Below are 14430 nucleotides of genomic sequence, written 5' to 3'. Positions count from 1 at the left end.
AATGGAAGCAGAAAGCCCCGTTTTAGAAGTGGGATTTTAGGCTGGTGCAGATGCTCAGAGTCAAGGATGTTTGGGAGTGAGCATATCAATAGCCCAGGTCATCTGCTCATTGCAAGTGCTGACCAGAACCTCAGCAGGATCTCTGGCTAGGCCTGCAGGAAAATCCCCACAAGACCTCAGAAATCTATCCGGATTTATCAGCCTCCAGGGGCGGAACATCAAACTTGGTCCCCCACACCTGCAGAGGTTACAGGTGACCTGAATGTCAAAACTGATCAGATAATGATCCATGCCTATGGAGTCACTACTGTCTCCCCTACCCACAGATCATTTTCTCCCAATCCAGCACAGAAACCTAGGTCTGAAGTGTGCCCTACCACATGTGTTGGGCCAGCTATTATCTGAGACAGGTCCATGGTTGACATGGCAGCCATTAAATCCTGAGCCACCCTGACAAGGTAGCCTTGTCATGAATATTAAAGTCCCTCATGACTCCAAGTTTGGAGTCCTCAGTACCACACTCGAGACCACCTTAGCCAGCTCCAGCAAGGAGACTGTTGGATAGTGGGGTGGACGGTATGGTACACAAACAGAATCCCAGTCCTATCTCAGGTGCCCAACACCAGGTATAGACACTCAAAGCTGGCTGACTGTTGGATGGGGTATATGAGCAGGATGATAGAATTCCTATAGACCAAGGGTACCCTCCCTCCCCACTGCTCTAGTTGAGCTTGGTGCTGCACAAGAAATCCTGGTGGACACATTTGGGAGGAATTAACTGTTCCCCATTCATCTGGCCAGGTTTTGGTGACACAGGCCAGGTTGGCATGCTCTTCACTTATATAGTCAGAGATGACACAACCTTTTCCACTAGCCGATCTCTCATTCATCAGCAGCATCTTTAGACTAGTACGGCTTGCAGGCAAGCCACCAGAATTACTGAGGTTGGAAGGCGGACCAACCACCTTCAAATCGCAGGAGGAGGAGTGCCTTCTCCCATATGTTCCTGCTCGATTGCTAAGAATGTCTTTGGAGGCTCTTCTCTGAGTACTGCTGCCCACAGTGATGTGATGGGTGGCTATCAGGGAAAGCGCTTTCTCTGTAGTGGCCCCCATCTGTGGAATGCCCTTCCCAAGGAGATCCACCTGGTGTTTTCACTGTATACATTTAGACACCAGGTTAAGACCTCCTTCTTTAAGCAGGCATTTAGCCTTTAATCAATTGCTTTATTAATTTTATTGATGGCTCCTTTTTAATATTTTAATATTTTAATGTTTAATATTGTATTAAATTTGATACTTGTATTGATTTATTATTATTTTGTCAATTGATTTATTTTTTGTTATGTTGTTGTTGTTGAGTTTTATTATTGTAAACTACCATGAGAACATTTGTTCTTTGAGCAGTATACAAATGTAATAAATAAAACAAAAATATTATATTCTGTTAATTCTTATGGAAGAGGAACAGTGAAATGTATACATATGCTGAGTAATGAGAACAGATTAGAAAATTAAAATTAAATCTGGCTCCTCTGGTTTCTACCACATTTACTAGCATTTCATTCTGTGCAATGACAGTCATCAGACATTATTATTCCTCTGTCTTCTTATTAAAAAGGGAAGTAAGTTACTGTGAACAGTTAGTACCAGTTTTGTACATGTACACGCACTCTTTGCCTGCACTGGTATCTGTGCAAGAAAAAGAAAGATGTTATGGGTCCCATCTGTTCTGTCATCTAAGTCTTAGATTCTAAGATGACTGCCCCCCCCCCCCGTCTCCCTCGGTACTACCTGTTCTGTCATCTAGGACAGTACTGTTTCTCAATGCTATTATTTAATGACAGATTTGGGACACAATCCTATGCATGCTGAGACAGAAAAAAGGCTTACCTCTCCCAGCATTCCCCAGCCAGCCATGCTAAACATGCATAGGATTGTGCTCCTAATTTCCTAATGCTGTAATCCAGCCTTGACCCAAACTGGTGCGCTCCAGATGTATTAGACTACAACTCCCATCAGCCCCAGGCAATTTGGCTGTTTTAATCTAACAAAATTTTACCACAGTCTCCAGAGTATCATGTCAGCTCCACAAACTCTTTAAGATTGCTTCCATGCAGCATCACCTTCTTAAATTTGAAAGGTTAGTGACTGGGCATTGACTAAATGAAGTGATTAATTCTTTCAGCTCAATCAGCAGCATCCCAAAGTCTTACACTTTTCATCACCTCCAGAATCTTAACACATTTATTAAGCTGGGGAACAAACAGCACTTTCATTAATCACAGCTTGTCTGTGATTTTAACTTTGGGTTAATTTGTACAAAATTAATTCCATACACATACATCATTCCGATATAGGACATTATCATCATCGTCATCATCATTAATTATTTAAACTTAGGTTTGTTCTGTAGCCTAGGCTCTCAGGATTATGTACACAATAAAAACAAAACAATAAAAACAATAATTCCAAAGATACAATCACAATAAAATGCCTGGCAAAACACAATAAAAAACAAATTAAAACAACTAGGCAGTAAATACAAAAGATCTAACATGGTCACATAGTAAAGCAGCACAAAACATAACTTACAAAACATAACTGAGTAATAAAAATGTATGGTGAGTTAAATGCTCCAAAAAATAAAAAGAGGTTTACTTGGTGCCAATGAGATCAGTGAGAAAGGCACCAGGCGAACCTCTCTAGGGAGGGCATTCTGCAGTTGGGAACCATCACAGAAAATGCCCACTAATAAGTAGCTACTCACCAAATCTCCGTATGTGGGGGCACTTGGAGCAAGGCTTCTGATGATTTCCTCAGGGCAAGGGTAGGCACGTATGGAAAGGGGCAGTCCTTCAAATATTGTGGCTCCCAAACCATGAAAGGCTTTGTTGGTAAAAACCAGCACTTTGAATTGAGCCCAGATACGAACCTGGAGTCAATGAAGATCATCATAGAATAGTAGAATAGTAGGGTTGGAAGGGGCCTATAAGACCATTGAGTCCAACCCCAGATGATACCACACTGGTGTGATATGACTATAACACCCAATTTCAGTCAGTTCTCTTGTCCCCACTGAAGTTTCCAGACTGTCTTCAAGCCAATGCCACATATAAGGTGAAGCAGTAACCTAACGGGAAGTTACCAAGGCATGGATCACAGAAACCAAGCTAGTACCATCCAGGCAGAGGCATAGCTGGCATACCAGCCTAAGCTGAAAAAAGGTGTTCGGTGCCACAGAGGACACTTTTGTCCCTAAAGACAAAGATGGATCAATAAACAATCCCAAATTATGGCCCGTTTGTGGGAATGCAAACCCTTCCAGCACAGGCTGAACACTACTACTCTGGATATATGAACTGCCCACCAACAGTACCTCCATCTCATCTGGATTGAGCTTCAGTTGATTGGCCCTCATCCAGTCCATTACTGAGGCCAGGCATTGGTTTAGTACTACCACTGCCTCATCTGGATCAGATGAAAAATTGAGATAGAGTTGCATGTCACCAGTGTAGTGTATAAACTTGTATACTAATACTGCAGTCTAAATCTCTAGATGACCTCACTCAGCAGTTTCATGTTGATATTGAACAGCATGGGGGACAACATGAAACCTAGCAGGACCCCAGAGCACAAATGTCAAGTGGTTGAGTAGAAATTTTCCAGCAGCACTTTCTGAAAATGGTAGTCCAAATATGAGTGGAAGGCTGTTCTGTCCACTCCAAATTCAGACAACCTGTCAAGGAGGATACTATGGCTGAGCCTCCAAGAGGTTAAGGAGAATCAACAGAGTTACATACATCGTGTGAATTCCATGTATACATCCTCATGTATACAACCATCCACCTTTGCCATTTCACAGAATGTACATGTGGCACAAAGCCGCAGTTGGTGACAGATTCAAGTGTCGTGTACATGTGGTATAATAGGTACTCCTCAAGGCACAGATTTAATAGATGGAATTGATATTTGTGTAGGAAATTAATTTGTGTGAAACAGCCCTTATGAAGAAAGATTATAATAATTTAGAGGGGAAAAAACTAATCCTCAGTTCCACCTTTTGTTATTAAAAAAATTAAAAGAATTTCTACTGACATCTGAAAAAAGATTAGGAAGGTGTGTTCCCCCTACCCCACCCCAAATCCCTACCTTGGAACCTGCCTCTGTGGAAGGAACAGGAAGAGGAAGCCGGAGTGGTGTTTCTGGATCAGTGAGAAATTGATGACTCCCAGAACTGTCACCCCAGAAGGCCTGTTATTAAGGCACTTCCAGCACTCTTTCTCCAGAGCTTGAGGTAATGGCTAGCTAATGACTTTGGGGTCCAACCCAAGCAACTAAGTCTTTCTAGTCTTGTTCATCACTGTTATCTCTGACCCATGGAAACATATTTTTGTGTAATCCAAATGCAAGCCACATCTTAGATAATATTAGGATGTTTTCACATGTGTAGCATTTCAATCAGCATCCTCCCCCCCCCCCGATCAGTTTGGGAGGGCTCAGTGAAGGCTGGTGGCCCCAATGTCAGTGGGGCAGTGAATCCACTCTGGGTTTCAGTCAGAACCAGTCAGAACTTTAAAGGAGCTATTGAACCTACGGAGCACTGACATTGGATCCACCAGCCTCTAGTGGGAGGGTTCAGATGAACCAATTGTGAGGGGGCTGTTGAGCTGCACAGGCTATTTCTGCCCTCCTCCCCGCTGCACCCCCTTGCACCCATTGGCCATGCCCCCAACTGGCCACGCATTTGGCCAGCATGGGAAAGGGCCCTATGTGTGTACTGAGGTACATGCATGAAGGAGCTCTATGCAGACAAGTTGCTATTTGCAAAAGGCCCCTTCTCGTGCTGACTAACTACATCACTGGCAGGGTGGTATGATTTTCCATTCACACTGGAAGAATCAAATAATCAACAGGAATGCTGCAGAATTGCCAGTGGCCAGCAAGCAGGGTGACAGATTGTGTAGGATTTGCCCAGACTGTGGCTAGAGTGAACAGAGACCTCAGTTCACAGCAACAGCAGGGCTTTTCTACAAAATAGTGGTTTCCCCTGAGATAATCAACATACAGTTACCCATTTGTTGCATGAGACTGAGATGTCTTTTCTAAGCATTCAGGGCACAATCATTTCTACTTGGAAAACATTTAGGGAAAGCCCTTAACGGGTTGGGGCCAGGTTACCTGAAGGATCGCCGCCTCCCATATGTGCCTGCCCGGACCTTAAGATCATCGTCAGCGGCCCTTCTCCGTGAGCCCCTGCCAAAGGAAGTGAGGCGGGTGGCTACTAGGAGGAGGGCTTTTTCTGCTGTGGCACCCCGGCTCTGGAATGAGCTTCCTAGTGAGGTTCGCCTGGCACCTACATTGTATTCCTTTCGGCGCCAGGTGAAGACCTTTTTATTTTCCCAGGCATTTTAGCATTTTAGCTTTCTAAATTTTTAGCTTCGCTGTTTTAAATCTGTATTTTAAACTCCTGCACTGCTGCTAGGTTTTATTGTGGTTGTATTGTTATATTGTGGTTTTAATGTTCTATATATTTTAAATTGTTTTATTGTGTGTTGTTTGGTTTTAATTTTTGTGAACCGCCCAGAGAGCTTCGGCTATTGGGCGGTATAGAAATGAAATAAATAAATAAAATAAAATAAAATAAAATAAAATAAAACATGATCCTTTCCAAAATGGAGTATGGCTTCTATATGACTGTGGCTGTCATTTGGAGTGTAATTCCAACTGAGCACCTACTTGATATTGCCAGTTATGTGAATGGTGATGAATGACATAACTTCCCCACCCTGGCCTATGCCATTTGGGGTCACTTTATTTATTGCTTGAGAGGCTGAGTGCTTTCCTGATGAACCATTCCAGGAACATTAATCTATCCTTAAAAAATAACTGGGGAATACCACCTTCCTCCTCCCACCACAGCAGTCTTCTGCTGTTCTGTGAACGTCTTCACATTTACATAGTTTCTTTAAAGCTGTGTACGCCCACAGAGTAGGGATGTGAAGATTTTGATACATTCGTCCCATCTGTGTTTCATGGATTGTCAGGCATCTTTTGTTCCATCGTCTGCTCATGGATGGAATCAGATTTTTTGTACGTCCTATTAAACACAGTGTGGTTTACTTCTGAGTAAACAAGTACAGGATTGCACCATTAGAGCCTTCCTTGCACTATTTCTGTGTATGTGTGAATGTTGTTAATGCAGGATAATAAGCAGAATAGAGCCATAATTCCCGAGTCTCCAGTATGGTGCCAAGGGCACCATTACAACCACGGAACCTCTCTTAGGACCCACCAGGCTCCATGCCCCACCTGATTTTTATTTTATTTCTTAAGGGGTTTTTTTTAATTAAAAACGTAAAAAAAACAACAAAAAACCTGGGAGGCTGGCACTTTTCATGCTGCAAAATGAAGAGCTGCCCTCCAGGCCATCTTCATTTGGGTTTAAAAGAGAGATTTTCTCTTTTGCAGCTCAGAGCCCACCTCTTGGGCAAGTTATTTTCTTTTAGCCTCAGCAGCTTGCCTTCTCAGAAATGAGTGTTTTATTTATTTATTTATTTATTAATTAAATTTATTAATCGCCCATCTGACTGGTCACCCAGCCACTCTGGGCGATGTACAACCCACCATAAACAATTTAAAACAGTAAAATTTTACCATAATTTTTTTTTAAAAAAATACCCTAACCCACCCCAAATGCCTGCCTGAACAACCATGTTTTTAATGCACGACGGAAGCTCATTAAAGAGGGGGCATGACGGAGTTCCCTAGGGAGGGAGTTCCACAGAGTGGGGGCCACCACAGAGAAGGCCCTCTCCCTCGTCCCCACCAGTCTAGCTGTCCTGGCTGATGGGACAGAGAGAAGGCCATCCGAGGCTGATCTTGTTAAGCGGCCTGTCTGGTGTTGCTGGAGGCGCTCCTTAAGATAGGCTGGGCCGGAACCATATAGGGTTTTAAAGGTCAAAACCAACACCTTGAATTTGGCCCGGAAAACAACTGGTAACCAGTGCAACTCCTTCAGCACTGGAGTGATGTGATCTCGCCGGCGGCTGCCTTTAATCAGGCGAGCCGCCGCGTTCTGTACCAGTTTATGACTGGACATGCCCACCATGGCAGCTATTTTATGAATGGGCAAGCCACCTTCCACAGCAGCCATTTTGTGAGAGTGCCCATGACACACTCTCAAAATTCCAAATGTGCCCACCAACCCAAAACGGTTGGGGATCCCTGTTTTTTTCACTCTAATGCACATATTAGTCAGAAAGGGAATTGTGCTTCTAGTGTGGAAAATGCCTAAGGAAACTTGAGTACATTCTTGCAGGTCCTGAGATTGAATCTTGATTACTGTCAAACTGATCAGATGCTTCCAATCAATGTTTAGCAGTAAGTGGAGATCTGGACCATTGGAGGAAGAGTATTTTTTTTATCATGTTCAACTGACCATATAATTTATACAAAACACACTAAAGTGTTGTGCTTTGAAAACAGCTCCAGGCAGCAGACTTCAAAATAACTCATCTCAACATTTTGATTCTTTTTTTTTTTTTTTAACAGGCAGCGGGATCCTTTTCTGGCACTTGAACACAAATTTTGCAACTGTGAATTCGGAGGGCCTTTTATTTTCACATCCCGTAAACAATTTTTTGAAGAAATTGGTTTGAACTATTCTGGGGAGAGTACTTGGTTTTACAGAACTGTAGCTATTTTTTGCCTAGGCTTGGATAAACTAGCTATAAGGAAATAGTATTTATAGCTTTATTAAATGCAGCTCTTTTATATTATAATTCAGAAACAACAACTGTGGATTCTGCCAGTGCAAGAAAAAGAGTGACAGCCATAGTAAAATGGATCTCTGAAAAGGCACAGCTGCATCATATGGACACAGGAGCTTGGGGGTAGCTTAGGACTCCATCCTAGAGTGAGTGCTGGAGGCAGTTAGTATCTGACAGAGTTGCCCCTCTGCTGTCTTCCACCAGCACAGAGCGGCTCTTCTGGTAAGGTGGCTTCCAACAGAGAGCTCTGTGGGCGAAAAGCTACCACCAGCCGTTTTCCAGCCTAAAACAGGGTGTTCCAGGGATGGGACAGAGCCAGTGATGGATCTTCCAGATCCAAAGCTGCTTGATTCCCCTGAGAGGGGTTCAATCCAGACCTCTCACCTTCAGCAGCCTAGAAATGTGTAGGAAAATTCCCTCCCAGTATCCAACAGGAGGGAAAACAGAAATCCCCTCCCACTCCAGCAAGGGAAAAAAGAGCGGGGAAATGACAGCTTCTGTTGTGACCAGCCCAAGCCAGCAAGGCTATGGATAAGGTGGCAAATCCACCTTGTCACTCCCCACTTACCCTGCTTAGAATTGCTCTGCCCTTTCTAAGAACATAAGGAGAGCATTGCTAGACCAGACCAATGGTCTATCTTGTGTTTTCAACAATTGAAAGCCAGATACTTCCAGAAGCCAACAAGCAGGGCCTGAAGGCAACAGCCCCCCTCCCCACACTGCAATTGGTATTCAGAGGCATACTGGCTCCAAGTACCAAGGCTCCATTTAGCTATCATGGCTAATATAGCCACTGATGGATCTATCCTTGTCTAATTCCTTTTTAAAGCCATCTAACCCTTAGGGGTGTTCACACCACACTCCCCAATGCATTCATCAAATACATGATGGGTGGGGGACGAAGGGGGAAACAAGTTGCAGCAAGCCACAGAGAGCCCGATCGTCTTGTCAGGAGTAACATGGGTTAGTGAGCGAACAACCAATCCACCATGGCTTGTTTTCAGAGTGGCTTATTAGGAGATGTGTGAACTGGCCCAGTGTGACAGGACTTTCCCTACGCATGTACAAATACACACACATGGAGGAGTGCCAATGCACATACATCTATACATACACAGGACCCCTTCACATTAACACTTAATGTGTGGCTGCTAAAGAGCAATGAGCATGTCAGTGGGACATGACTGACAGGTGTGAGTCTGCTCCATCTCACGCATTCAGCGTGAACACTCCTTATAGCATAGAACAAGTTCCATCAGTTAAGTGTGTGTTTTGTGAAGAGGTACTTTCGTCTGTCCCGAATCTGTTACCCATCAATACCACTGGGTAACTCCAAATTCTAGTGTTATGATCAGGAGAATTAATCTACACCATGAATAATTTTTATAAACTTTCAAAGCATTATGTCATAGGAACACAATGCTCTATACCTGTTGAGCAGCCCATAGAATCTAGGCAAAATCTGTCCTAAACTTGAAAATACTTACCACATTCTTACTTTTATTCCTAAGCATAAGCACATCACATTTCTGTGTATCTATTAATTTCTTAGGACAGGAAGGCCTGGCGTGCTATGGTCCATGGGTCACGAAGAGTCGGACACGACTTAACGACTGAACAACAACAACAAATGAATTTCTTTCGGCATTGGACATTTTGGTGCCATATTAAAAAATGCCCCAGATCCTAGAACTCCTAGGCCTGGTAGCTGCTGTTCACTGTTCCTATTAGCACTGTAGCTTTCTTTATCTCCTCATTCCTACAGCCATCCTTTGCCATGGTTCTAAATATTTATCATTGCTCCTTCTAACAGCAAACTCAGCTTAGTGCCAACTGGTTCGTAGCGAAAACGGGACCACCGAGAAAGAAGAAAGAGGTATCAGCATGCTCAGGGGAACCCCAAGATTTCTAGAAATACAAATAATTGTTTGGATTTCTCCATTTTTTTAAATGGGTGGCTCTTACTTCCACCATGGGGGCAAAAATAAAATGTTTAAGGCACCAGAAGATTGGCAGCCTATGTGAGTCTATACATTTAGTCTACAGTATGGTTGAGAACTGCTGAATATTAGTTGGGAAGAAGAAGAAGAAGAAGAAGAAGAAGAAGAAGAAGAAGAAGAAGAAGAAGAAGAGTGTTTGAGGAAAATACCCTGCTCAAGGCCCTAACAGCTTATTTTATGTATGTATGTATAATATATTTATACTGCATTTCTGTAAAAACCATCAAGGCAGTGTAGAGTAGATTAAACATGATAAAGACAACCAAATAAACACCAACAATAAAACATTGTTAAAAACATTTCAAAAGGCCAAGTATTAGTGAGTATTCTGGAGTGGTCAAGGGAGGATCAGGTGTGGGGTTGTTCATGCCATGAGGTAAGAAACTCCTTTCCCTGTGCTATATATGGAGATTTCAGGAGGAAGGAAAGGGAAAAGGACCCTCTTTTCCAGTCTCCAGAACCATGGCACCCCCCACCCCTGAGCCCCCTAGCACTATATAACACAGCAGGGGAAGGCTTCAGGGGGTGGTAAAGACAAAATATGCCCTTTATCTCTTCCCCATTAACTCCCACACTCCCCAGCTATAAAGAGGAGCATTCCCCTTAAGGGTGGGGGGGGGGTGTGCTACACTGGAGCATTTTGTTCCAAGGTTCCACTTGTTGTTTGTTTATATAATGCCATCAATGTACAAGGTGATTTATGAAGTAACATAAACAGAACAGGCCCCTGTCTAAGGAGCCTGCAATAGTGGAGGAAACAACAGAGAGGAGAAGGGTGGGAGATGCCAAGGCAACAAGCAATCATTATTAGTAGCCACAGTTGGGTGCTTCTAGATGGAGGACTCCTTGTGCTACCAATTAAAAGGCAATGCACACCTATTCCATCTTGTTCTCCTTAATGGATTTCTGTGGTAAGAAAAAAACACGGAAGAAGCAGTGGGTAAACAAGGGAGGATCTTGAGTGGAAGACATTGTAATCTTGACCCCCATAAAATTCCCTAAATGAGACAGGGGCAATGATACAATAAAAGCCTCATCTAGGAGCACCCATAGGCTGTGATTCAGATCAGGATAAGGACTATGAGCAAAGCTATCAAGTCAGGCCTGTTGCCAGAAATGTTATGATGAGCGGGTTGAAGCATACACAGGGATGGGACAGGAAGGAACAATGCAGAACAATCTAAACACAGTCTAACATATTTAAAGTTTTTATGCATCTAAACACCGGCTAATATATTTAAAGTCAGTTAACTGCATTAACAGTGTATTTATATTTATAAAAATTAAACATTTGCCTTGTGTTTGACAGTGATCCCGGTGCCTTTCCATTCACCAGACAGAATGCCAGAAGGCTGGAGCAGATTTATTTTTTACAAAGCAAGTGGGAAACATACTAGCTGCTTGCTTTCCATTACATCTCCACAAATAAAGGGGATTGAAAAATGTATTTTTAAATCCCCCCTCCCGTTAAAGGAAAGCTGAATGTTTTGTAATATCCTTGAGGGAGTCAGGCCCTAAATGAACTGCTATGGCCCTACATGGAATTAACAGGTGAGGTTTGAGAGATCTGAAAGAAGGGGGTGGGGAACAGGGTAGATGGAGGTGTTCTGGGCAAAGGGGACAGAAAAAGACCATGGGGACAGTTACAGAAAGGAGCATAGTGTTGGAGGAGGAAGGATCGTGAGCAGGAATGTAATGGGAAATAAGAGCAGAAAACTAAAACATTTTTTCTCCATTGTTCAGATGCAACAATTCCAGTGTGGCATTAGGGACTTATCCAAGCCTTGAGTATTTTCCAGCATCCTTATAACACTAAAGGTGCAATCCTATGCATGTTTAGACGGAAAAGCCCTACAACTCCCACATGATGGGACTTGTAGGACTTTTTTCTGTCTAAACATGCATAGGATTGGGCCCTTAGAGAGCCAGTGTGGAGTGTTGGACTGGTACTGGGGTGACCTAGGTTCAAGTCCCCACTCAACTATGAAGCTCACTGGGTGACTTTGGGCTACTAACTATCAGGCTATCCTACCTCAGAAGGTTGTTGTGAGGGTAAAATGGAGAGGAGGACCATTATGCCACCTTGGGCTTCTTGGAGGAAAGGCAGGATATGTATGTAACAAATAAATAACACTTCCCAGTTTGGCTTGGCTTTTAACAGATTGGAATAAACACCTGTGAGGTAAGTTCTCCTTTCTTTTTCACATCTGTTTTACGCTACAGTGTGCTGTTGAGGGCAAACTTGATTCCAGGCAATGGAGAATCAGGGTAACATCCAACCTAAGTCCTACTTAGAGTAGACCCACTGAAATGTAAGAGATTTAAGTTATTCAAGACTAACTTAAGTCCCACTCATTTCAGTGGATCTACTCTAAGTAGGACTTAGGTTGCATGTTACCCTCAGACTCGCCGTGCTGGGTTTTAGCCCGGGGCAGAATTCCCTTGCGCTTCTTTGAAAAGGGGTCTGGCGGTCATCGAGAGTCGGCGGCGATTTCTCGCTGTTGTCGGATCCGTTTCCTGCTGCCCGCCCTTTGGCGAAGGGTGGAAGAAAATAAGATTTCAAACGTCTGACCGACTTCCTCTATTGTTGACTGTGGCTTGGCTGATTACACTTAAGTGGCTCTGAGGAGGCTGCGCGCGGCGGCCGCAACCTCTAGGCGGCGCTGCAGCGGGAGGCTAAGCGCAAGGGCTGCAATGTCTGAGCAGTGCCTGCTTGGTGGCCAAGCTGGAACCCAGCGGAGCCGCTCCTTCGACTGTGACATCAGCAGCGAGTGCAGAGGCTGAGATTCATGGCAGGGGCTGCCCTGGAGGTCCGACTGTAGTTGTCAGAGCAGCTCCCAAGCAGCCTGTCCTCTCCCCAACATAGACGGGCGGGCCTTTAGCCCTCCCCCCGTTGTACTTCTCCCCCGGGCTGGAGACAAGAGAATTGCCACTCGCCCAACCTGTTCCAGACAGGTTATGCCTGCCCGGGAGGACTTCTCGACTGCAGCTCCTTCGAGCGGGGCAGACCCCACCGCTTAAGCCCATCCCTTTTTGAAAAGGCTATTTTTTTTTTTTTATAATTATTCAAACTGATTTGTCTCACTGGTTTTCTCCGCCCACGAATAAAAGCTCGTTTTGCCTCCCTCCCCCAGCCGCCAGATCCTGTGCATGTTTACGGGGAAGCCAAAGCGCCGGAGTTCCATAGAAGCGTGCATAGGATTGCAGCCTCACAAGGAGTAGTATGCCTTCAGATCCCACATTTATAAGATGCATTTTATATACCCCTGCCTTTGTCCAAGGAACTCTGGCCGGCGTGTATGGCCTCTCTCTTCCCTCATTGTATCCCAGCTGCCCTTGGAGGTGGGTTCAGCGACTGGCCTAAGGTTACATACTGAATTTGGTGGTTAAGGCGGGATTTGAAGCCAGTACTCGCCCTTCTAAGTCTATCCGCATACATGTTCCCTCAGGGAAGAGAGATGCACCTCTTGACCCCGTAACATTTCACTAAGAAGTCGACCTCCACCCCCAAAACCCTGTCCTTCCTTTCGTTAGACAAACTTGGTTGGCCATAACGACGCAGCCTTTTCCAGTAAATGCGTCCAGTTTCCTCCCAGCCCCCCTTCCGGCCTGCCTGCAGCAGAAAGAACTCCCCCTCTGCGAATGCGAGGGACCCGCTCCTCGAGGAGAAGGTCTCCTCCCCCAGCGGCGGTGGTGGAGGAGGAGGCTGTCCATCCGCGAGAAGGGCGGGGGCTGGCTCCTGCTCTCCTTCCTTCCCTCCCTCCTTCTTTCTCTCTTTCCAAGTTTCTGCTCCTCCCTCCTTCGCACAAACTTTCCCGTCGCTCTTGGTCGGTTCCCGGCTAGCTTCTCTCGGTGCGCGGCGGATTCCTCAGCCAGCCAGCCCGACTGCCAGCCCAGCAGCCTACCGCGCGCCCCCCCCTCTTCCTGCTGCCCTGTCACCTTCTCCCCCGAACCGAACCAGAGCCTCAACCGGCTGCACCGGCGGAACCACCACCCACCCTTCCCCAGACGGGGCACGGAGTAAGTAAGTAAGCAAGCTAGCAAAGCGCTCCCGCCCCGGCCCTGGAAACTCTTTTCTTGGGAAGAGGAAGAAGATTTGTCTCTATTGCGCCCCCCTCTCCACACTGTTGTCTGGGGCGGTGCGGGTGGGGGGTGCACGACGCAGTTTCCCCGCCCCCTGTCCCTTCACATAGTTTGCCTCCCCCAGACCAAAACCGCAAGCGCTCTCCCGCCCATATTGTTGGTAATGCTAGACAGAGGAGAGCTGAGGGGAAAGCCCATTCTCCCTTTACCCCCTATTTCTCTCCCCCCACACCTTCCCGTTTCACTCCTTGGCTGTGCCTTGTTGCAGTTTCCCTCTGGAGAACGACACTGTATCCAGTCAGTATCCATGGAGCGTTTTGGGGTAACTTCTTCTTTGGGGACAACTTTCCCTTTGCTCAGCAGACATTGGGGAAAGCCCAAGGACTTAAAAAAGGAGTAAGGTCCTACAGTTTCCACTTGGAATACATCCAGGGATATGTTAAGAAGGCTTGGTTTCTGCCCCAATCCCATCTTTATCAGTTTTAAGCTTTGATGTGGCGGCCTGTAACAGATCTGGATTAATTCCTTTTTTAACTTACACTTTATCCATCCCAGTTGGTTGTAACTAAGCTGTAC

General features: G+C 45.1%; 1 protein-coding gene across 7 annotated transcripts in view; it reads left to right on the top strand.

Moving 5' to 3' along the window:
- The first annotated feature begins 13448 nt into the window (after positions 1-13448).
- The window catches only part of TEAD3 (TEA domain transcription factor 3), a 108491-nt gene continuing 107509 nt past the window's right edge, over positions 13449-14430 (top strand). For 2 of the 7 annotated variants that reach the window (XM_084852910.1, XM_084852916.1), the window contains exon 1: positions 13575-13795. The gene's annotated coding sequence lies outside the window, so the exon portion shown is untranslated. Of the gene's footprint in view, positions 13796-14131; positions 14152-14430 lie in introns of those variants that run through there. The other 5 variants (XM_084852913.1, XM_084852909.1, XM_084852911.1 and 2 more) reach the window with 5 other exon arrangements.

Source organism: Heloderma suspectum, chromosome 4 (assembly GCF_057233095.1).
Source record: "Heloderma suspectum isolate Gila_16-S chromosome 4, 16-S_ref, whole genome shotgun sequence".
NCBI classification, from domain to species: Eukaryota; Metazoa; Chordata; class Lepidosauria; order Squamata; family Helodermatidae; genus Heloderma; species Heloderma suspectum.
This window is presented reverse-complemented; position numbering and strand designations above follow the sequence as displayed.